Source organism: Ambystoma mexicanum, chromosome 2p (assembly GCF_040938575.1).
Source record: "Ambystoma mexicanum isolate Mex_15411 chromosome 2p, UKY_AmexF1_1, whole genome shotgun sequence".
NCBI classification, from domain to species: domain Eukaryota; kingdom Metazoa; phylum Chordata; class Amphibia; order Caudata; family Ambystomatidae; genus Ambystoma; species Ambystoma mexicanum.
In genome coordinates, this window is record NC_090923.1 from 1,450,769,076 (window position 1) to 1,450,792,075 (window position 23,000).

Below are 23,000 nucleotides of genomic sequence, written 5' to 3' on the forward strand. Positions count from 1 at the left end.
CGCAGAAGTTTCAAACCTCGTCAGTTTCAATAACAAAGAACGCTGGCTAAAAGGTTATTTATTTCAGCCTGCGGAGCGCGTCATTATTGGAACGCTTGCCACTCCCTTGAACGGGGTGCTGCAGTATTGTTCTCGTCCATTTTTTTTGTGATCGCCGGCCACATGGAGCATCATTTCGGACTTTCTTTTCTATGTTGCTGGAACTCTTGTTAGAGCAGAAGCATGCAGAAGACATTCAAAGTCAGTTTCTTTTCTTTTATTCACGCTGGTTGCATGGCGAAATTTTTTCCCTTCCGTGGAGACAGGAGAGCACAGAATAACACGGTCTTCAACAACAGTGAGTTCAATGAAGGAAAGAGCTTAACCCTATAAAAAGACTGGTCAAGAGTGAAGGTTTTTGAACAAGTTAAAACTGAAAACTTTGAGGGTTATAAAGAAGTCTGAGACCTAGATTAATTCTGCAGTTAAGAAAGGAAGAAGAAAGTGAGCACAAGAATCAAGTAAAGATTTAAAGGCATGGACCTTGGTTGTAGTTGATAAGAAAGAGTACAGATTTAAAGGTGAAGAAGCACTCCAAGAACATTTTAATACTGCACAATCCAGTTCAGTGACTAAACCAAATTCTTCCTCTAGGCATTCAGCAGAGAACTAACAGGTACACTAGTAATTTACTTGGTTTGGGTTTACCGGGAGGTGGAGGTGGAATGTCATGCTTAACCAGAATTGTTGTTCTTTTTTCTTTCTGCTGCAGATTATCCTGTGAGTATTGAAGGAACCTCTTTATTATTTTCTCCACTTCCCCTTTCCCCCGGGGGGTGTGGTGTGCTCAGCTGTGGAAATATAAGTTGAGTGCATCACGCCTTGGAGAGTCTGTTGGGGTTCAGCAACTCCTGCGGACATCTTCACGACTGACACATGGCACGAGCCATCAGTAGTGCATACATTTTATCTATCTAGTTTAGCATGCTGCATCGTAATTCAAGAAGACTATACGTTTATAACTTTACCAAAAAATGAGCGTCAGTCACTTACCTATCTGCCAGTAGAGGTAGACCTACTAAGAAGAATACCTTAGAACATATAACATGCACAGGGTTTCCATTTCGTCTGTATGCTGTTAAGTGCTTTGAAACACATTGTGTATAGGCACTATATAAATAAACTATCATATCATATGCTGTGTAAATGCGGAGCCTTGCACGCTCGATAACCCCCACTGCCAAACTGCATCGCTTCACATAAACGTATGCCCCAGCCTGTTATGCTGGAGATGAAAATTCTGTACTCAGTACAGCGGATATTCCATCACAGTCATGTGAAAAAAGGGGGGTCGTCCAACAATGAGAAGAAGTCCCTATTGCTGGCACTTATCAGAAACCTGGACTAAGATGCTGATTCATGTGGGTAGGTTTAATAAAAAATGCTAGCCTTGTCTATTTTACAACACTAGTATTAAAGCACTCAAAATTTCATTCCTAAGCAATTAAGGTCATAATATCAAAGTTAAAGTTGGACTGGCACTGGGGCTCTAATTAAGCAACATAAAGCCACTATGTCTACAAATTCCATGTTATGCTACTTTTTTTTCAAAATTCAAGAATGGGGGAGGGCCCTCCCCAGTTGAATGCATCTCAGATGTAGCCATGTTCACAATCTATTATTGTTATATGTCATGATAAACAAGCAACAATTTGTACATGTCATGGTAATCAATTTAGTGAACTCACACACTACATAGAAATTACAAGAATGCTCCCAGATGAAAATCCTCATTCATTCCATTCGGGCTCAAGCTGTCTAGCTTCTCAAACCAGTGTAATTCCCTTCAGTTCAGTTTCCTTCCCAGGTCACCCCCTCTCAGTGTTCTATGTACGATCTCCAGTACAATGAACTTTAGTTGTGCAATGATGTTTCTTAATTAAATTTAATTTCTTGCCACTGGTGATTTGGTGTTCTTTGTGCGGATACTGCTTTTAGGTTCAGTCCACTGTTCCTTGACTCTACATGAGGTCTGTCCCACGTTATATATCCCGCAGGGACAACTAAGTCCATAGATAAGTGAGCTTGAATCACACTTAGCAAAGTCCCTCAGTTTGATATTGGCACCTGAACAGGAGTGTCTGAAATACCTTCCTTTTATAACGTTATTGCATTGGAGGCAAGTGAAAGTCCCGCTCTTTTTCTTACCCAATGTGAGTTGGGTGCCGATAGTTGTCTTTTCGGCCTTAATCAATTGGTCCCTTAAATTCCTCCCCCTCTTGTAGGCGATAAGGGGTGGCTGTGGAAAGCATTTGTGCAATTGGGTGTCCATTTCTATTAGTCTCCAGTTCTTTCTAATGAGCCTCATCACGTGGTGGCTTTGGCTGGAATACTTGAATGTATATAGAAAAGGTATGTCTCCATTTTTGTTTTTGGGGGGTAGTAACTCTCGTCTTTTGAGATGAGTAGTTCTGTCCTGTGCGGCTTCTAGGACCCTCTCGGGGTATACTCTTTCCTTATACCTGTTGACCATCTTCTCACTCTCTGTTCTAAGAGTTTCCTCATTGGATGCAATCCGTTTCAGTCATAGAAACTGACTAAAAGGGAGGTTATCCATGAGGTGTTTTGGGTGCTGGCTAAGGTAATGAAGGGAATTGTTAACATCAGTAGGTTTCTGAAATATTCTGGTTATAATATCCCCTTCCTGTATTTCCAACTCTACATCCAAGAAATGTAGTTTGGGAGTTCCTACCTCCATTGTGAACTTAATACGGTTGTGTATGGAGTTAATTATAATACGAAAGCCACCCAGCGGTTCTCTGTCCCCCCTCCAAATTACAAAGATGTTGTTTGTATATCTTTTCCAGATGACTAGTTTAGACGACCAGTCAGGATGTTGTAAGACATTCTCGTTTTCAAGGTGAAACATGAAGAAATTGGTATAGGCCAGGGCCATGGAGGACCCCATTGAAGTACCTGATGCCTGTAAGTAGAATTGAGAATTATATATGAAATAGTTTTTATGCAATATTATTCTTGTGAGTTCATTCTTGTGAGTTCCAGGTATAAACACTGTGAAATATGTCAAAAGACCAGCCCCGACATCCCAGCACATGCCCGTCTGAACCCGCTGCTGATCATAGATGTCCCCTTTTCTAGAATTGGTATGGACATAATAGGACCTCTAGAAACATCTAAATTGGGCAACAAGTATGTCTTGGTGATCGTAGATTATGCAACCAGATATCCTGAGGCATTCCCAATGCAAAATAATACCATTCAGCAGATCCTAAAACATCTTCTACCGTATTTCTTTAATGTCAGCTTTCCCAAAGATATACTAACTGACCAAGGTTTGCATTTTTTGAGTAAGCTTATAGCCGAAGTCAAAGAGCTACTCCAAATTACCACCTTGCAAACTTCTGTGTACCATCCACAAACCAATGGTGTAGTAGAAAGATTCAATACGACCCTGAAACTAATTCTACGGAAATTGGTAGACAAGGACGGGAAAGACTGGGATTGAATGATCCCATGGGCACTATTTGCAATGAGGAAAAGCCCCCAAGCTTCCACAGGTTTCTCTCCCTTTGAGCTACTGTATGGAAGAGAACCCAGGGATGTCCTGGACATGCTCCGGGAAACCTGGGAAGAACGAGAGGAGGCTCCCATTCCAATATCACAAACCGCCACTAGAATGCGAGAATACATGAAGTTGGTTGAGGACTTTGTACTCATATGGGAAAAGCCCAATTATGATAAAAAGTTAATTTAAGATCTTTCTCTATTGGACAGAAAGTACTAGTCCATATACCCACATCAGAGAACAAAATTGTTTCCAAGTGGGTCGAACCTTACGAGGTAATATAATGAACGGGAACATGAACATATAAAATAGCCCAACCAGACCGAAAACAGAAGGTGCACTTATAATACATAAATCTCTTAAAAGAGTGGAAGGAAAACCTGTCAGCCACCCATGCTAAAGTACTAGCCTGCCTGGTTCCCAAAGCTATAGATAACTTTGACTTAATTCCTTCCAATATACCTATCCAACAACGAGAAGGTCTAAAAGATGTAGTGGTCTCATTCCCTGGTATATTCTCAGAGAAACCAGGAATAGTAAAAGGTACATACCAATATATTCAAACCCATGAAGTCAAAGTAGTACATCTAAAACCCTATCGTCTACCAGAGGCACATAAACAGATGTGATCGAGGAAGTCAACAAATGTTAAAGGCTAATATCATCAAGCCCTCCTCAAGTCCATGGTCCTCACCTATCTTGTTGGTCACTAAACCTCGCCGTTCCTGGAGATTCTGCATAGACTTCCGTCAAGTTAATGCCAGATCAACCTTTGATGCCTATCCCATGCCACACATCGATGATCTCATTGATAAACTCAGAACAGCCACCTTTCTGTCCACCATAGATTTAACAAAGGGGTACTGGCAAGTCCCTGTGTATGGGCCAGATAAAGAAAAAAGTGTGTTTTCAACACCCCTAGGATTATTCCAGTTTAAAGCCTTCCCTTTTGGCCTACACGGTGCACCAGCTACATTCCAACACCTCATGGATAACATTCTACAGCCCTATTCTGATTTTTCTGGAGCTTACATTGACGATTTTGCCATTCATAGTAAAACTTGGGAGGACCATCTCTTCCATCTTTACACCATCATGAAAGTCCTCAAGAATGCTGGCCTAACTGCTAATCCCGCTAAATGCAGATTGGCCCAATCAGCCATGAAATATCTTGGCTTTTTCGTAGGGAATGGCAATGTACAGCCCCAACATGAAAAGGCAAAAGCCATCTTGGATATTCCAACTTCCAAGACCAAAAAAGATCTTAGGGCTTTCCTTGGTCTAATAGGGTATTACCGTAGGTTTATCCCTAACTTTCTGGACAAAACGGGCAGGCTAACAGATAAACTTAAAAATGCTGTACTCCATAAACTTCATTGGAATGATGACGAGATATGCTACAACATCTTAAAGCAGACATTATCCCAAAACCCAATCCTAAAGGTAGTCGACTTCTCAAAAGAGTTTGCGCTTCAGATGGACGACTCTCTTACAGGGTTAGGAGCTGTCCTGTCCCAAATTTGCGACAAATTAGAACACCCCATACTATACAACAGTCACAAGTTGTTGCCACGTGTAACAAACTACTGTGTGGTGGAACTAGAGGACCTAGCCATCAAGTGGGCCATTATCCATCTTAGTTAATACCTATTGGGATGAAGGTTTACACTGGTTACCGACCACTCATCCTTAGTTCGGAGTAGCCAATGTAAAAAGTCCAACCCTCTGATCATGCAATGGTTTCTAGATCTACAACCCTATTGTTTCACAGTGGAACACCGGAAAGGGTAAAGACCAGGGAAATGCAGATTTTTTTTTCCTGGTTTCCCCTTGAAGCAAATGTGGCTACATTGCATGGAGGAAGGGCATGTGAAAAATCTGACGGTGTCTCCATAGCAAGTCCCCGGGGATCTGTCATCCAGGTGGCCAAGACACAGCCATCGCTATTGTAGCCAGTTCCTGGGGGTGGACCAGTGAGGGAGGATCACTTGGATGGGGAGTCCTCGGGAAGTGGGACGCCGACAGGTGAGCCGCGGTACCCCCTTCCCTATAACACCTTTTCCCATCCTACCCCAAAGGATATTCAGAAGTTCTACCCCCCTTTCCAACATGAACACTTTCCTACACTGTGACAGACAACGGACTAACACCAGAGCCGTTTACCTGACATGTCCCAACACAAGAGTCCGGCAAAGTCAGGCAATTGACAATAATTATGCACACCTGACGGCCCTTTCCCTTCCCCACGGGGATAAAATAATAATAATAATAATAATAATTTGCATTTATATAGCGCTACAAACCCTCAGGTATCGGAGTGCTGCTTATTATTACCCACGGTGTGTGGTGCTCATTTATCGACCTCGGAAGGATGAAAGGCTGAGTTTGGCCCTGCTGGGATTCGAACCTGCGTTGGCAAGCTCTGCACGGATGTCAAGGCGAGCGCTCTACTCATTGTGCCGCTTGACCGGCTTAAAAGGCAGAGCACACTTGGAGCAAGGCCGTACGCACGAGGAAACAGCTACACCTGACCAGCACTTCAAACAGAGGGGAAAGGCGGCGAGACCTGGAGGGAAGATGAGGGGGGAACTGCCCTTGCCCTTTTCAACTGAGACCCGCAAAGCCTCAGAAAGGGAAATCATAAGACCGGGAAGTCCAGCTGGCGTGTGGTGTGACAGGTGTCAATGGCACACCGGGCCCTCCCGTGGTGATAGCCAAAGTGGGGAGATATGATTGCCGCCATGGTGCAGTCCTTGACTCCCGAGACAAGAAACTCCAACGGTTCAACACAGCCGCTGAGTCGGCAAAGACAGATAGTAAAACCAAACTGTGCTGGGCCCAAGGTTGCAGCCGGCAACCTTGTTGAAGAAAGAATTTGTGTAATTGAATTTTAAAGAAATCCTAGTAAAAGGTTCAGAAACAGAGTGGCCAGGCATCGCGGGGGCGCTCTTTCAAAGGACTCTGACTGAAGGCTTTTTGGGTCGTGTTGTTTTGTTGAAACTACGAGAACCAAAAGGCATTAGGAGAGGCCATTGTTAAGTGGCAAAGTGGTCCTATGAAGGACAAGCAAAATCCCTCGTACACTCGAGTCGTTGACACACTGGAGAAAACTGATTGAACTGTGTAACTGGCAAATGTGAACCCGACAGAGGGATGCCTGCAAATTGAGGGCAAACAGTGATGTACACGTGAACATTGTGACCACAAGTGTGAACGCGGCTGAGGGATATCTACAATGGATAGTTGTTTAAAAAGACATTGGGCCTCGTTACGAGGTTTGCTGGTAAGGCAAAAAAACGATGCCGGTATGGTAATACCGGCATCGTTTACCATCCCGTCGTATTCCGACCCGCAAACCCTAAATAACGGTGCCGCTAATAGCGGCATAGGCGCGTACACGTGCCCCTTCAGGGAGCAAATACCGACATGCCGGTAATAGGGGGTAATTCCAACCCACGCATACCTGCAAATACCGGCATTGCGAAACCGGTAATCACGGGCTGCACGATGCCGGCCATACAGGCATCGCGGACCACCCGCAAACAGCAAGCAGGATACAAGGCAGCTGCCACAGGTGCACACGGTCCCCACAGGTGGAGTCAGTGGAGGATGTGCCAGTATAAACTGAGCACACCCACCCACCACAGCCCCCCCCCCCCACAGGTGTAGGCAATGTTGAGTGGCCCAGTACAAAAGGAGCACACCGACACACCAACCCCCTTCCTACACCAAAATGCTACCACTAGCAGTTGCAATCATGGCGCTGGAGGACATGCCTATACTGCTACAACTGCAGCAACAACAGCAACAACAACTACAGCAGCAACAGCAGGCAGCACAGATGAGACGCAGGAGGAGAAGGAGGGTGAGACAGGCCCAGCAATTACCACCAGCGCAGCCACCAGTGCCTCGTAGGCAGCCAACAATCCCTCACAACAGACCCAGCCCATTCAACCTAACCCCTGAGCAGATCCACACCCTGTACCGGTTGGACCGTGACACCATCACCACCATAGTGGACATGGTACAGAACGACATTGCCAGCCACATAGAAATATGCACTGCCATCCCCCCACTACTAAAGGTACTGTCTGTGCTACACTTCCTGGCCACAGGCACCTACCAACACACAGTGGGCCAGCTGCATGGCATTTCACAACCACTATTCTCACGCATGCTGGACCACGTGCCGGGCTGACCGGTGAGTTGCACAACAGGCCCATGGCCATGCTGTGGGGTACTGATGTGTGCGGATGCATAAGGGGGGGGGGCCTACTGTACCCGAGTGGGAAAGGGGGGGATAGTGCACCTGGGTGGCAATAGGCAGTGATTGGAGAATGCATGCAGATCTAAACACACCTCACTTGAACCAGCCAAACGGAACATGACACATTACTGGGCCACATATCACAAATAATGCATATGGATGACAACAAGTAAATGGCACAACCAGGGCACCATGGTGATGGCAAGCAATGCATGACTGAATAGGATGGCAACTGTGGCAATGCGGCTAGTGTGACCATGCATAGTAAAGAATATACAGCATGAATTGGAGGCTAAACATTGTTGCACTACCACAGCACATCTGCCTCAGCATGCATGATTACACCCTGCATCATCTATTGAACCCCATCCAGTGTACCGCACCTCTTTACAGTATACATTGCACATAAGTGACTATTTTGTACATGTACTGGGACATGTGCATGCCCACACCAAATAGCTGCTGCCATGACTGTGCTCCCTGAAGGTGGCAGTTCAGAGTGACACACACCTATTTGTATCTGTGTCATGATCTCTGCTTCCAAAAGATCAGGACTTGCCCGACTCCCTTGGAAGCAGACCCATAACCCCGGTTCCGAGTGCCAGCCAGTCCCAATTGGGACCTTTTGGACCCTGTCCTGGCGCCAGTGGCACCAGGCTCATAAAGATGCCCAGTCCCAGCGCTGGAAGCGCCGGGCTCATAATGCTTGGGTGGACTTATCTGCAGCAGACCATGCTGCTTTCTTACCTGCCAGTTGAACCCCTGATCCTCTTGTTTGGGACTACTTTTCCTGTTGGGTGGGGCAGGAGCCTCTCCCTAGGTTCAGAACACTGGAACTCTTCTGGAAAGCAGGAACTCTTTTCTTACCTAGGCGTGGCTGTGGAAGGAAACACCTAAGCACTACAGGAGGCTATTTAAACCACACCCAATGGATGAATCTTGCTTTGCGTTATTCTGCATTCTCTGCAGCAGAACACTCATCGTGTCTTCTGCTCCTGGGCCTAAGGGAACAAAGGCTTACCATCCTGGAATCCAGTCTTCAGCAGCACCTGTAAAGACAAAGAAAGAACAGGTTAGCACTACGGTCTTCAGTGGCAGCGCATCTCTTACCTGGTCCATCGGCTGTCACCAACGCCTCGCGCTGCATTCCGGCATCTGAAAGACAAAGGCTTACCTACTCTTCGCATGCTCCGGAGGTCTTCGCACTGCATTCCGGCATCTGAAAGACAAAAGCTTACCAGCTTTTCGCACGTTCCGGAGGCCTTCGGGCATGCATCCCGCATCTGAAAGACAAATTAAGGTGCGTTTAAAGACATTGGGCAACTTTATTACTCACGTGCCATTACTCCTTCCCAAGCCAAATCCAGTGGGTATTCCAGCACCCTTCAGCTTCTCTAAAGCTCCGAACTTGTACCTGCAAGATAAAAGGGACAGTTAGTGCGCATCGTGAAGCAGGCTACAAGCACTTACTTACGTGCTTCCAGGCGCTTCTATTCCTCACGCGGGTTCGATCCTCAACTCTCATCAGCCCGCCATCCGCCATCGCCGGAACCCTGCAAAACAAGAGATATCATTACAAAAGACTTTTAAGACATTTGAAGTGCCCAGAACTTACCGTTCGTGCAGTTAACGACGGACAGCAGTCCTCTGAGGTCAAGAGGCCTGCACCCTTATCCAGTGAAGAAACTGGTTACGGCACCCTGCCCCGAGGCAGATGGAGAGCTCGGCGTTCACTTACCTAAGACATCTTACTCTTCGAGTCAGACATACAGTGCACAGAGGTCCAGCCCAAAGAGCCAACCGTGTGTTACACATCACCTTTGAAGATACGGCATTCACCCAGTCAAGACCGGCGCCTCTGCGGGAATCAGGTGAGCGTTACAGAACACAAAGCCTATCGCAAAACTCCCACCCAGGCGCTATGGAAACCTCGGATACCGACCAGCTAGCCCAGTTACTTGGGGAACTAAGAGCAGAAGTGCATGCATCCCGTCAGGAAACGAATGCTCTAAGAAGGGAACTGATTATTTCCAAGGAGCGAACAGACGATCTCGCTAGACAATTGCTACAGTCACAAGCCGGACAAACTCCGTTACCCGCATCAGGGGCAAATCTTCCTTCAACATCCTCTACGAACCCAGTGCAGATCAACCTACCTGGGAATGTACCTCTGGCACTGCCCGAACGATTTTCTGGTGACCCAAAGAGGTTTGCAGTATTTATTAATCAGTGCCGGTTGCACTTCTTATGCCGGCCAGCAGCCTTTCCAACTGATCAAGCTAAGGTAGCTTTCGTGCTTTCGTACCTTAGTGGCAATGCGGCAGACTGGTCGATACCTCTAGTTAATCAAGATGATCCGGTTCTCCATGATTTTCAAGCTTTTCAGCTCAGTATGGAAAAACTGTTTGCAAGACATTCACAGGGGCAGGCCTTGGACAATGAGCTCCTTTCATTGCGACAGGGTAATCAAGACCTTTTGGCTTATATTGCGTCTTTCAACAGACTGATAGTGGAAACTCGATGGCCTGAGGACAAAAGGATTACGCTGTTTTATAGAGGTCTACGTGGAGAGCTCAAAGATGTGTTAGCCCAAGTAGTGAATCCCCCGCAAGACTGTTCGGACTATATTGACTTAGTCGTTCAAATTGACCACAGACTGCAGAACAGGAAGGCCGATCGTTCCAAGTTTGATGCTCGAGTATTTTCCAAACCACCAACTCCTACCAAAGGAGTAGACTCCGGGGAACCCATGCAAACAGGGGGCCTGAAAGGACCACTAACACAAAAGGGGCGGGAAAGGAGAAAACAGCTGCAATTATGCCTCTATTGCGGAAACTCGGGGCACTTTCTTCGAGACTGTCCGGTGAAACCAGCCAAGAAGGCAGTAGGAGCAGCTGCAGTTACCAGGGTCACAAACTCTGAGCAGGGAAACTACCTCGCCCGACAATAATAGAGGTCCTCTTGCCGAGTGTTAAAACCAGTTCCGTGACCTCGCATTTCGTGATACCTATGGTCCTCATTAGCCCTGAACATCCGGATCGATTACATGCGATTGAAGCTTACGTCGACAGCGGTGCCATCGGCAATTATGTGGATCATGAAATGGTTTTGAGGATGAATCTGACTCTTTGTCCAAAGGCTGTAAAGGACATCATTACTACGGTGGATGGTACGGAGATAGCCTCCGGACCAGTAACGCATACCACCCAAGAAGTGACGCTAGTAAGTCAAGATGGACACCATGAGAAGATCGTGTTCGATGTGATCAAGGCCCCTCAGTTCCAGATTATTCTAGGAATTCCTTGGTTAGAGAAGCACAATCCTCAGATCGATTGGCGAGCAAGAACGGTTCAGTTTCCAGAATGTGTCTCTACTTGTCACCCTCGACCTGGTGTTGCACTGGCAGCAATTTCCTCGGAGGCTCCTCAGTTACCTCCTGAATACCTAGAATTCCAAGATGTTTTCCGGAAGGATCAGGCTAACTCTCTACCTCCTCATAGGTCTTATGACTGCCAGATAGACCTGATACCTGGATCTACTCCTCCTTGTAGTAGAATTTATGCCCTCACCGAGCCTGAGAATCTTCACCTCCGACAATACCTGGATCAATACCTAGCGAATGGGTTTATTCGTCCTTCCAAGTCCCCTGCTTCCTCAGCTTTGTTCTTCGTTCCAAAAAAAGAAGGGGACCTTAGAACTTGTATAGATTATTGCGCCCTGGACCAGATCACCGTTAAGAATAGATATCCGTTACCTTTGATCCCTGAACTCCTGGACCAAGTCAGAAAAGCATGCATATATACAAAGCTGGATCTTAGAGGAGCCTACCAATTGGTACGAGTAAAAAAGGGCGATGAATGGAAGACGGCCTTCCGCACCAAGTATGGGCTATTTGAATATCAGGTCATGCCCTTCGGACTTTGCAATGCCCCGGCCGCCTTTCAATATTTTATGAACAATGTCCTCAGAGAGCTCATAGATGTGTGTGTTGTTGTTTACATTGACGACATCCTCGTTTATTCTTCATCGGAAACTGAACATCGGAAACACGTGAAAATGGTCCTCGAGAGATTGCGTCAACACAAACTTTTCACTAAGTTGGAAAAATGTGTTTTCAACGTGACTGAAGTTGAATTCTTGGGATTCATATTATCACCTAGCGGAGTGCGTATGGATTCAAAGAAGGTCGATGCAATTCTCAAATGGCCATCGCCATCCTCCGTAAAAGGTGTTCAAAGCATGTTAGGCTTTGCTAACTTTTACCGCAGGTTTATCCCCGAATTCTCTCGAATAGTCCAGCCCATCACCGCCTTGTTAAAGAAAAACAAACGTTTTGAATGGTCTACCGAGGCGGAACAAGCTTTCCAGAATTTGAAGACTAGATTTATCTCTGCACCGATCTTAAAACATCCTCGCCCAGAACTCCCCTACATCGTTGAAACTGATGCTTCGAGCCTTGCCATGGGGGCAGTTCTATCACAAAAGGACCCAGTAACCAATCAGTTGCATCCCGTGGCATTTTGGTCCCGCAAATTCCCGCCTCCTGAAATCAATTACACTATTAGTGATAAGGAACTTCTAGCTATCAAGTCCGCCTTTAAGGCTTGGCGGCATTATCTTCTGGGGGCCCGACACACCGTTACTGTGATTACAAATCACCGAAACCAGCAATATTTGAAAACCGCAAAAGCTCAATCCTCTAGGCAACTCCGTTGGGCACTATTCTTTGCCGAGTTTGACTTCATAATTACCTATCGACCTGGTACAAAAAACGGTAAAGCTGATGCCCTTTCTCGGATGGGAGTGGAAGAACATTTGATCAATCCTAAACCTGTACCTATCATTCCCGAACAAAGAATTCTAGGTGTAATCGCCACACAATCCATAGAGGAAGTTAAGGATAAAGCCAGGCTACTGGTAACTCCAGCAGACATACAGAATTGGCATCTGCAGGGAAAGGACTTTATGGTGAAGGACAACCTATTATATTTCCAAGAACGGTTATACCTGCCCAGCACAGATTTACAGAAAAAGGTAATCTCTTGTTATCACGATTCTTTAATGGAAGGACATCCCGGTATGACCAAGACCTCGGAAAAGATCAAGCGCTACTTCTGGTGGCCGTCTTGGAAAAAAGATATCAGAGACTTTATAATGTCCTGTGGGAGTATGCGCCCAAAACAAGAGTCAAAAGGAAAAACCAGCTGGCCTCTTACGCCCTATTGACATCCCGCCTCGCCCTTGGCATATGCTTTCTATGGACTTCATCACCGATCTACCTCCATGCTCCGGATACAATACGATCCTAGTAATCGTGGACCTATTCTCCAAGATGGCGCATTTCATTCCACTCAAAGGCTTACCAACAGCAGCAACTCTGGCCCGAGAATTTCTCGAAAACATCGTCCGACTGCACGGTTTTCCTTCAGTTCTAATTTCGGATCGAGGTAGTCAATTTATTTCTCATTTTTGGCGAAGTTGCTGTCGGTCGGCTCAAATTGATGTGAGACTTTCGACCAGCCACCACCCTCAAACCGACGGACAAACCGTGAGGACCAATCAAACTCTGGAACAGTATTTGCGCTGCATGCTACAACAAACTGAAAAAACTTGGAAAGATATCCTTTGGATAGCCGAATATGCCTACAATAACTCTGTCCACTCGGGAATTGGGAAGACCCCGTTTTTTCTTTTATACGGTAGTCACCCTTGAACCTCGGAGTTGGATCCACTCCAAGATCTTGGAACACCAGCAGTAGACCACCTGCATTCTACAATCACCCAAGCCTTTAAGGAAGCCGTTTCTCACCTTCAAAGGGCTAAAGAACAATACAAGAAAGGAGCAGACCAACATCGGAAGGAAGCCCCCCAATATCAAGTAGGAGATCAAGTCTGGTTATCCATCAAATATCTACCTCTAAAAGGACCACGCACATTCAACCCAAGATACCTTGGTCCCTATTCCATCACTACCATAGTAAATCCAGTAGCGGTCAAGTTGGACTTGCCCCCTCACATGAAGATACATCCGGTCTTCCACGTCTCTCTATTAAAACCTGTGCAACCTCAAACCCGACTAACTACATCTCCAAAACCTATTCTAGTTGATGGAGAACTCGAGTTTGAAGTCAAAAGCATCCTGGATTCCAAGATCTCCAAATCTAAACTATTTTACCTGATTGACTGGAAAGGCTACGGTCCCCAAGAAAGATCCTGGGAACCTGCAGAATATGTCCACGCGCCTCGTCTAATCAAAAGATTTCATCGAACATTTCCTAACAAGCCCAAACCCCCGGAGAAGCCCGGTTTGGGAAGGGCCTTGAGGGGGGGTGCTGTCATGATCTCTGCTTCCAAAAGATCAGGACGTGCCCGACTCCCTTGGAAGCAGACCCATAACCCCGGTTCCGAGTGCCAGCCAGTCCCAATTGGGACCTTTTGGACCCTGCCCTGGCGCCAGTGGCACCAGGCTCATAAAGATGCCCAGTCCCAGCGCTGGAAGCGCCGGGCTCATAATGCTTGGGTGGACTTACCTGCAGCAGACCATGCTGCTTACTTACCTGCCAGTTGAACCCCTGATCCTCTTCTGTTTGGGACTACTTTTCCTGTTGGTTGGGGCAGGAGCCTCTCCCTAGGTTCAGAACACTGGATCTCTTCTGGAAAGCAAGAACTCTTTTCTTACCTAGGCGTGGCTGTGGAAGGAGACACCAAAGCACTACAGGAGGCTATTTAAACCACACCCAATGGATGAATCTTGCTTTGCGTTATTCTGCATTCTCTGCAGCAGAACACTCATCGTGTCTTCTGCTCCTGGGCCTAAGGGAACAAAGGCTTACCATCCTGGAATCCAGTCTTCAGCAGCACCTGTAAAGACAAAGAAAGAACAGGTTAGCACTACGGTCTTCAGTGGCAGCGCATCTCTTACCTGGTCCATCGGCTGTCACCAACGCCTCGCGCTGCATTCCGGCATCTGAAAGACAAAGGCTTACCTACTCTTTGCATGCTCCGGAGGTCTTCGCACTGCATTCCGGCATCTGAAAGACAAAAGCTTACCAGCTTTTTGCACGCTCCGGAGGCCTTCGGCGCTGCATCCCGCATCTGAAAGACAAAAGAAGGTGCGTTTAAAGACATTGGGCAACTTTATTACTCACGTGCCATTACTCCTTCCCACGCCGAATCCAGTGGGTATTCCAGCACCCTTCAGCTTCTCTAAAGCTCCGAACTTGTACCTGCAAGATAAAAGGGACAGTTAGTGCGCATCGTGAAGCAGGCTACAAGCGCTTACTTACGTGCATCCAGGCGCTTCTATTCCTCACGCAGGTTCGATCCTCAACTCTCATCAGCCCGCCATCCGCCATCGCCGGAACCCTGCAAAACAAGAGATGTCATTACAAAAGACTTTTAAGACATTTGAAGTGCCCAGAACTTACCGTTCGTGCAGTTAACGACGGACAGCAGTCCTCTGAGGTCAAGAGGCCTGCACCCTTATCCAGTGAAGAAACTGGTTACGGCACCCTGCCCCGAGGCAGATGGAGAGCTCGGCGTTCACTTACCTAAGACATCTTACTCTTCGAGTCAGACATACAGTGCACAGAGGTCCAGCCCAAAGAGCCAACCGTGTGTTACACATCACCTTTGAAGATACGGCATTCACCCAGTCAAGACCGGCGCCTCTGCGGGAATCAGGTGAGCGTTACAATCTGCTTGCAGGTGACGGAACCCGCAGAACAGCCATGAAGAGGAATACAATCGTGTGCACACTCATACCCGTGTTGTGAATGAGCAGACCTTTGACCTGGTTAAGGCGCGGTTCCGCTGCCTAAGCAGGTCTGGTGGGGCACTCCTACATAGGCATGAGAAGGTGGCGAAGATCACCATGGCCTGTGTCATGCTGCACAACATGTGCGTCCAAAGGAATGTACCACTGCCACCAGACATTGACATGCATGGGACGCCATGCTGTACGCCAAGCACTAATTGACGAATACTTTTGAAACGCAGGGACCATGAAAGTAATGTGCCTGATGTGCCTGTGACACACTGGCTGCATGTGGACATGCACACTTGTTTTGTCAGAAGTGCCCCACTGTACACCATCACACATCAAATGTACATGCACAAAAAGAAGTATGTCCAGCCAATGATTTTCTTGCACACAACGGGTGTATTTTCCAGACACGTGATAATGTGAACATAATCTCCTCACAACCCCCAGTGAACTCCCTCACCCCCCTACAAACCCCAATAATACCCAAGTAAACTCCCTCACCCACCCTACAAACCCCAAATGTCCCCATATGTACAACAAACACTGGTCCCTTGACCAACATACATTTTCCAAATGTCATTGTCTGCCCACTCTATTTCTTTGCTATTTTGGGATCTGGGGGTGCCATGGTCAGGCGCCGTGCACTCCTCTGCGTCAACCGCATGGGGCTCGATTGGGCCGAGGTAGAAGGGGTTGTGGCAGTGGAGGTGTCGATGGCCAGTCCCATGCCTGCCCCAAGTTGTGGGCGCTGCATTTGAGGCAGGTTTGCAAGCAGGGCCTGCGTAAGTGCCCCCAGACACTCCCTCATGGCACTTGTAGATGCCTCAACAGCAGCAGTGTTGGCTGCAATGGCCTTCATGGAGTCATTTCCATCTGATATTTGTTGCTGCATCAGTTGGAGCATCGACTCCTGTCATGCCTCAACCCTTGACAGGCGAGCCTCGAAGGAGTCGCTGCAGGAGTGCTGGTGACCGGGCTGGTGGTAGGCAGGGTGGTTGTAGGCAGGGTGGTGGTTGGCAGGGTGGTGGTCAGCAGGGTGGTAGATGGCACCTGCGTGGGGCCCATGTCCAGGGCACAGTCCTCCTCAAAGAGGCCTATGTCTGAGTCTCCAAGATCCGAGTCGTGGAGGCAGGGATTGTCGATGCTCTCGGCCTCTGTAGGGGGAGTAGGCTGGTAATGGGGCTTGGGGTGAGTGTGCCGGACATGATGTCACCCTCATTCTCCACCTCTGTATCCACAACGTCCGTGGTGGCTGGCGGAGCGGGAATGGAAATGCCTCCCACTGTTGTGGGTGGCTGCTGCTAGACTGTGGCTGCAGGTGTTTCCTGCAGGGTTACTGCCCGGTGTGGCACACTGCCTGCTGCTCTGGGCAGTTTCTTGGGCTGGGGGGTGGCGGTGGCCCTGGTGCCTTGCTGTGCAGTGGATGAACTTACACCCCTGTCCTGCATTCCATCTTCCTCATCGGTGCCTGGGGGATAGAAGAGATGCAGGTCATCAGTGATGGTGTCACATGGCAGCTATGACCTATTGCGCTGTGATATGTTCATACATTCATGCATCCATTTATTTCAGGAATGTGGCATTTGGTGTTCTGAGGGGGCATGTGGGCAATCAATGCATGGCTGGTGGCATGGCATTGGTATGGTGTCTGTGTGGTGAGTTCCATGGGCGCGGTTGGTCATGTTGCACTTGTATTGGGATTGGCACTCAGCATGTGTGTGTTGCAGGGTGTGGCACACATTCTTGACTGGATATGTTGATGTGGGCCTGGGACATGCATTGCCGTGCCTAGTTTCACTTCCACATCACTTGTGCCACATCATGGTTTGGCCTACATGGATGTGATGGGTCACTCACCTTCTTTTGTGGATGATGCGGCGCCCACCTACTGGTCTCCGATTCCCTATATTGATTCAGGATCTATAAAGGTACTGGCGGTCTCCTCCCATGCCGTCAACTTCACTGGGGGGTGTGGGCCCCCTCGTGTCGCCATTGCGGCCCTCCTGTTCTCCGCCAGGATCTTCCTCACCCTGAGGCGGAGGTCATCCCACCACTTCCGACAGTCGCGCACACTCCTTGGGGTGGTTCCCACTGCCGACACCCTCTGTGCGACCTCCTGCCAGACTTCTTTTTTCTTGGTTTGGGCCGCATGCTTCATGTCGGTGCTCCTGATCGTGTCCGCATGCTGGGCCAGGGTGTCAGCGAGCATACTTAGCTCAGCGTCTGAAAAAATGCTGTTTTCGCTTCCTGGGGGTCGCCTTCCTGGTAGCCTGGACATCCTGCTTCTAATCTGCCACAGAACAACACAAAAGAACTGGTGGTTGTGGAGGATGGCAATGGATTGTGTTTTTGAAGATGGCCCCCGCCCATTTCCCGTTCCTGCGCGATGACGTAATTTCCGGGTCCGTTTTTTGCATACACGGTAATACTGTGCCGGTATTACCGTGCTGGTATTTAGGGGTTGGTATGAGGCAGTAACGCTATGGGCAGGCCCCGCAATGCCGGCATAGGGGGGTTGGTGGCCCTTTACCGGCATGGCGGTATTGCGCACTCGTAATCCCCCTCTGTTAGCGGGTTCATACGAGCACAGACCCGCTCATTCCGGCATGCTGGTAATGAACCCGCTTTTACCGGACAACTCGTAATGAGGGCCATTGAGACTGTTGAATGATACGTTTATGAGTGAAAGGCCGCAGTGAACCCGATTGAGTGAGGCTAACATTGCAAGAAGGATCAGAGCCCGGCTGAGGGGGATGCAAAGGGACACTTCATGCAGCAATTTAATATGCATACTGCCTCAAGGCTTTGCATATAGACATCATTGCATAAAATACAATTCATCATAAAACAGGAAAACATACAAAACTCATTCAATCAATATAGCGTGCCATCAGACAATTCCTTTAAAATAAGTAAAACAAATTCATAAAATTACATCATATGGAACATCAGATTCAGATCATTTCCAGACAATAATAGTTGCCATGTGTTAAACATGTTAGCATCATTATGACTATTATCATACGACTTCAAATATTTAGCTCTTAGGAAACAGAGACTTTCGCAAAAACATAATAAGTGTTCAACTGACTCCATAATTCGTATTCCACACAGTCTGCAGTATCTCACATGCTTATCAATTCCCAATGTAGCTCCTAAAACCTTCAGCATATCTCACATATTAAATTTTAATAATAAGCACTGCCTTATTATTTTACAGTCTTGATAGGCTGCTTGGTATATTGGTTTTAATATTTCACTAGACCAGAATTTCAAAAACAGATCACTATTCGTTTTAGTCGCCAGATTGATCATATCACGTTCTTGCGCATAATTAAATATTACTGATTTTAATAAGCGTTCGGTCTTAGCATGGGTGTTCTGTAGTCACATATGTGCATTCTCTTTAGCCCACTTATGGTACACTCTACTTGACACTGTTATAATGCCAGCATCCATCAAGATAGCTTTTGTTTCATAGCCATTCATTAGTTCCACAATGAAAGTAGTATTAGATAAAACACATAGTTCCATGTCACAAACACAATATTGGAGGAAGGCGTGTCGACACTCTCCCCCGAACCACAGAAGCCGAATGAAGTCGACCCTCCACCCGTGGTTGGCACAGGTACCTGATATACAAAACACAGGATACCACGTGGCAACCAGTGGGGGGAAGAGGGTTCGGGAGAGGTTGTGGACGGGAAAGGGAATGTTAGGAAAACCGGATAGAGGGTTAGGAAACACCTAAGGTGGATAGGACAGGGGAAGTAACAGGAAAAAACCCTACACTGCCTAATATCAGATAGTATACCATGAAACATAACACACACAAAGGTCATCAATAATGTCCCCTTAATACAGACCACTAAAGTACCCTTTTATCGTATTTGCACTCCCTAGTAGCCCCTTGGTACAGGCACCGGTAGTAATAGCATGACATAGACTACATATATGCAAGCACAAAATGAAACAAATTCATGGGAGATTATCCCAACATGAAAAACATAACAAATGGTCCTCTGGGCAAGCATTAGCAACGTTTACACACATAGAACATGTAGGAACAATGGTCTGAGGTTAACACAAAAAATGGACTGTGTTCCAGAAAGTACATGCTGAGTAACTTAGTTCACAGCCCTAATACTTAGATGCAGACTGTTCTTCATGCCCGTATTAGTGCCACTCAATAGGGTAAGCACCCAGTGATCACCTAGACACTAATAATGATAATCACAGAGTTATGCACATACACAATGCCCAATGAAAGTCTTTCTCTATGTTTTGAACATTGCCCCAACATGAAAACAAGACAAGACTCAACAAGCACTTATCTGAGCGTCCGGGAAGCTCGCAAGCCTTCCCGGACGGAGGATGATGACGCTGTGATAGTAGCGAGGGTAAATACTCCGCCGCCTTGCGATCCCTGTGTCAATGCAGGTCTGAAGGAGGAGCGGTACGGCAACTGCACGAGTCCTCGGTGCGCTGCTGCTTCGCCACCTCTCGTTCCCCGTATAGATTCAGGAATGAAGGAAGAGCGGCATGGGAACCGTGTGAGTCCGCAGTGCAATGCTGTTCCCACATTCAAAGTGCCCGCTTGGAAAATGCTGGCGTGATCATCTCCTCACAAACCTCCGGCATGGCTTCACCTCAGGAAATAGAATAAGCCACACCTGCCGTGCGCCATTGGAACTTGATAAGCTGTTACTAATTATAGTCAGCTGGCCAAACGTGCGCAAGGCAAGGACTACGAAATGCCAAAGAGGCTGCTGGGACAGGTAGTTTTTTCCTAGCCATATAACATTCTTAAGCTCTTTTAAGACCCTGACACCTCTTCCGCCTCCACCACCCCAAATTCCTGACATTCCACGATTCTGGATTAACTAAAAAAGGTGTTATATCAGTGGTATTAGGAATTTTTTTGATGCAGCTTTTTTCCCCATTCTCCAAGTTTGACTTCTCTGTATTGGCCTTTCTATTACATTTTTTTTATCTCATTCTCAGGGTTGTCATGAATCAAGGCTATATGTAGTCCAGTATAGTTGGGTTCTTTACATAGGGGTAGAGGCCTCAATGCAATTACTTTGGACAGTATTTTTTGTTCTAGTTTATCAAATGTAGCATTATCTATTTTATTCATTGATTTTATTTTTGTAGCAATGCAGCCATTGCTGTTATGACAAAGAGGTCTCATACTGCACATTATTGCTTGAAATTATTTTTTCTTTTTTCTCACAGTCCATTTCTTGTTATCCTTACTAATATACTTATCTACCCCATTTCCATTTTCATTAGTGTGAGAGTCATCTTCAATTTCAATAGTAGCATGTCTATTTTTACTTCCATTCACAGGTTCAGATTGTTCTACAATATTAATTATATCTTCCAACACTGGCAACTTATTTTGCTCTGTGTTTGTACCACTTTCTTTCAGAACCTTCCTACCTCTGTTTATACTTTGTTTGTTTGTTTGTTTTGTTTGTTTTTATTACTTATATTGCGCACCAGACCCAAGGGTAACCGGGCGCATTTTATAAGACAGCTCAAAACTTTGTTACAAGATCACAAGGCAAAAATAGCGAAAATAGAGCCACAAGAATAATATACAACAAAATATACAGGAATATACACAAAATATACAGGAATATACAGCATGTAAAGTGTAAAGGCATGTATTTATGGTCCTAAGCAGAAATTCCTAGGCTTGAATAATTCCAGGCAGTAGATGATCTAAAGTGTGTCTGCATTTTTGATCCACGTTATAAGGTTGTGTCGGAAAGTGGGGTAGGGTTGGTCAGTCTACAAGGTGGATGGTAGGGCGTTGCAGAGTTGAGCTGCTTTCACCTGAAAGCTGCAGCCACCGACTTTAGTCAGTTTGACTCTAGGTATGGATAGGTTATTGGAGTTAGCAGATCTAGTAAGTCTTGTTGGTTTTAGTTTGGTGAATCTGGCAGAGAGGTACTGCGGTGCAGCGTTGTTAAGGCATTTGTGGACCAAAGAGGCAACTTTTAGTTGGATTTTCTCCTGAGTAGAGAGCCAGTTGTTAGCTCGTCTGAGTGCGGTGATGTGGGCTCTCCTGGAAATGCAAAGTGCTGCTCTAAGCGCGTTGTTCTGCAGAGTTTGAATTCTTTTGATAATTTCCTTGTTAGCCCCGATATAGAGCGAATTGCAGTAGTCCAGTTTTGATAACACGAGCGCTCTCGCGAGTGTGATGCAGCTATCGTTTGATAGGAAGGGTTTGCCTGCTCTTATCAATTTGCAGGTGTAGGCGGTTGCTGAAGCCATCGCTTTGATGAGTTAATGTATTAATACAGAGTGGACATCCAATTTCCGTTCTACGTTTTCACATTTATCAACATATGTGGTCAATGCATATTCTAGAGCTTCAAAGGGTTCTGATGTGCCCATACTCATTAAGCTTGCATTATTGAATATCTCATCAGCACTTACAAAAATGGATTTCCTAGGAGTAGTGGTTGGTAACTGCTCAGCAGAGAATATGTGAAATTCACCTGTCTTTTGTAGCACCAACTGTCCAGTGACCGCATCAACAGTCACTCTATCATCACTCTTCTAAATACGCTCTTCCTTAGCTATCAACAGAGGGATGGATACACTCGGTGAACGAGAGATGTCACTTGGAGTTGCAGATAATCGTCGGTGATCAAATTGTTCACCGTTACCATTTCAGTTAATACCTTCATCTCTATGTTCAATTGTTTCACATTGTATGTCATTCACATCAGAGTAACCTGAATTCCTGATATCAAACCGTATTAATGCCATTTTCAGGTTAATCTTTGCTATTTAACTCAATGTAGGAACCTTCAGTGTGACAGCTTGGTTATCTAAATTATCATACACAAAGTGAAGGGCAGTCAAAGAAAAGGGCTATTGCTGTTTGGACCTGTTCGGACCAGGAGGATCCAGGGTTCGACCCCTGCTAAAACAGTAGGTAAGCATGCACCAACATGTGTTTACACCCTCTGTCCAAACAGGCCATCCCCACCCTCTCTGGTCCCCCCGTGTTGTTCCCTTGTGCACCCCTCCTCCTTCCTGAACACAGGAGTCTGTCCTGATACATTCTGGTTTCACCATCACCGTCTTGTGGCCAATGCTGGATTTTACTTGTATGGACTTCATTGAATCACGGTGCGTCACCCTTTCTCAACTCTCATGCTGGACTTCCTTTGCATCTTGTACTCATGGTGGCCCTGAATCATGCTGTTCCATCTTCATCTTGTATCCTGGCTTGCAACATTATGTGTTACTACTGACTTCTGCAATTGTATTCGCTATCCTCTCTTGCTTCTCCACTCTTTTTGACTGCTTACTCTCTGTTCTCTCCTCCCCTCCCCTCTCCCTTTTCCCATCTCCTCCCCTCCTCCCCTTACTTTCTTGTA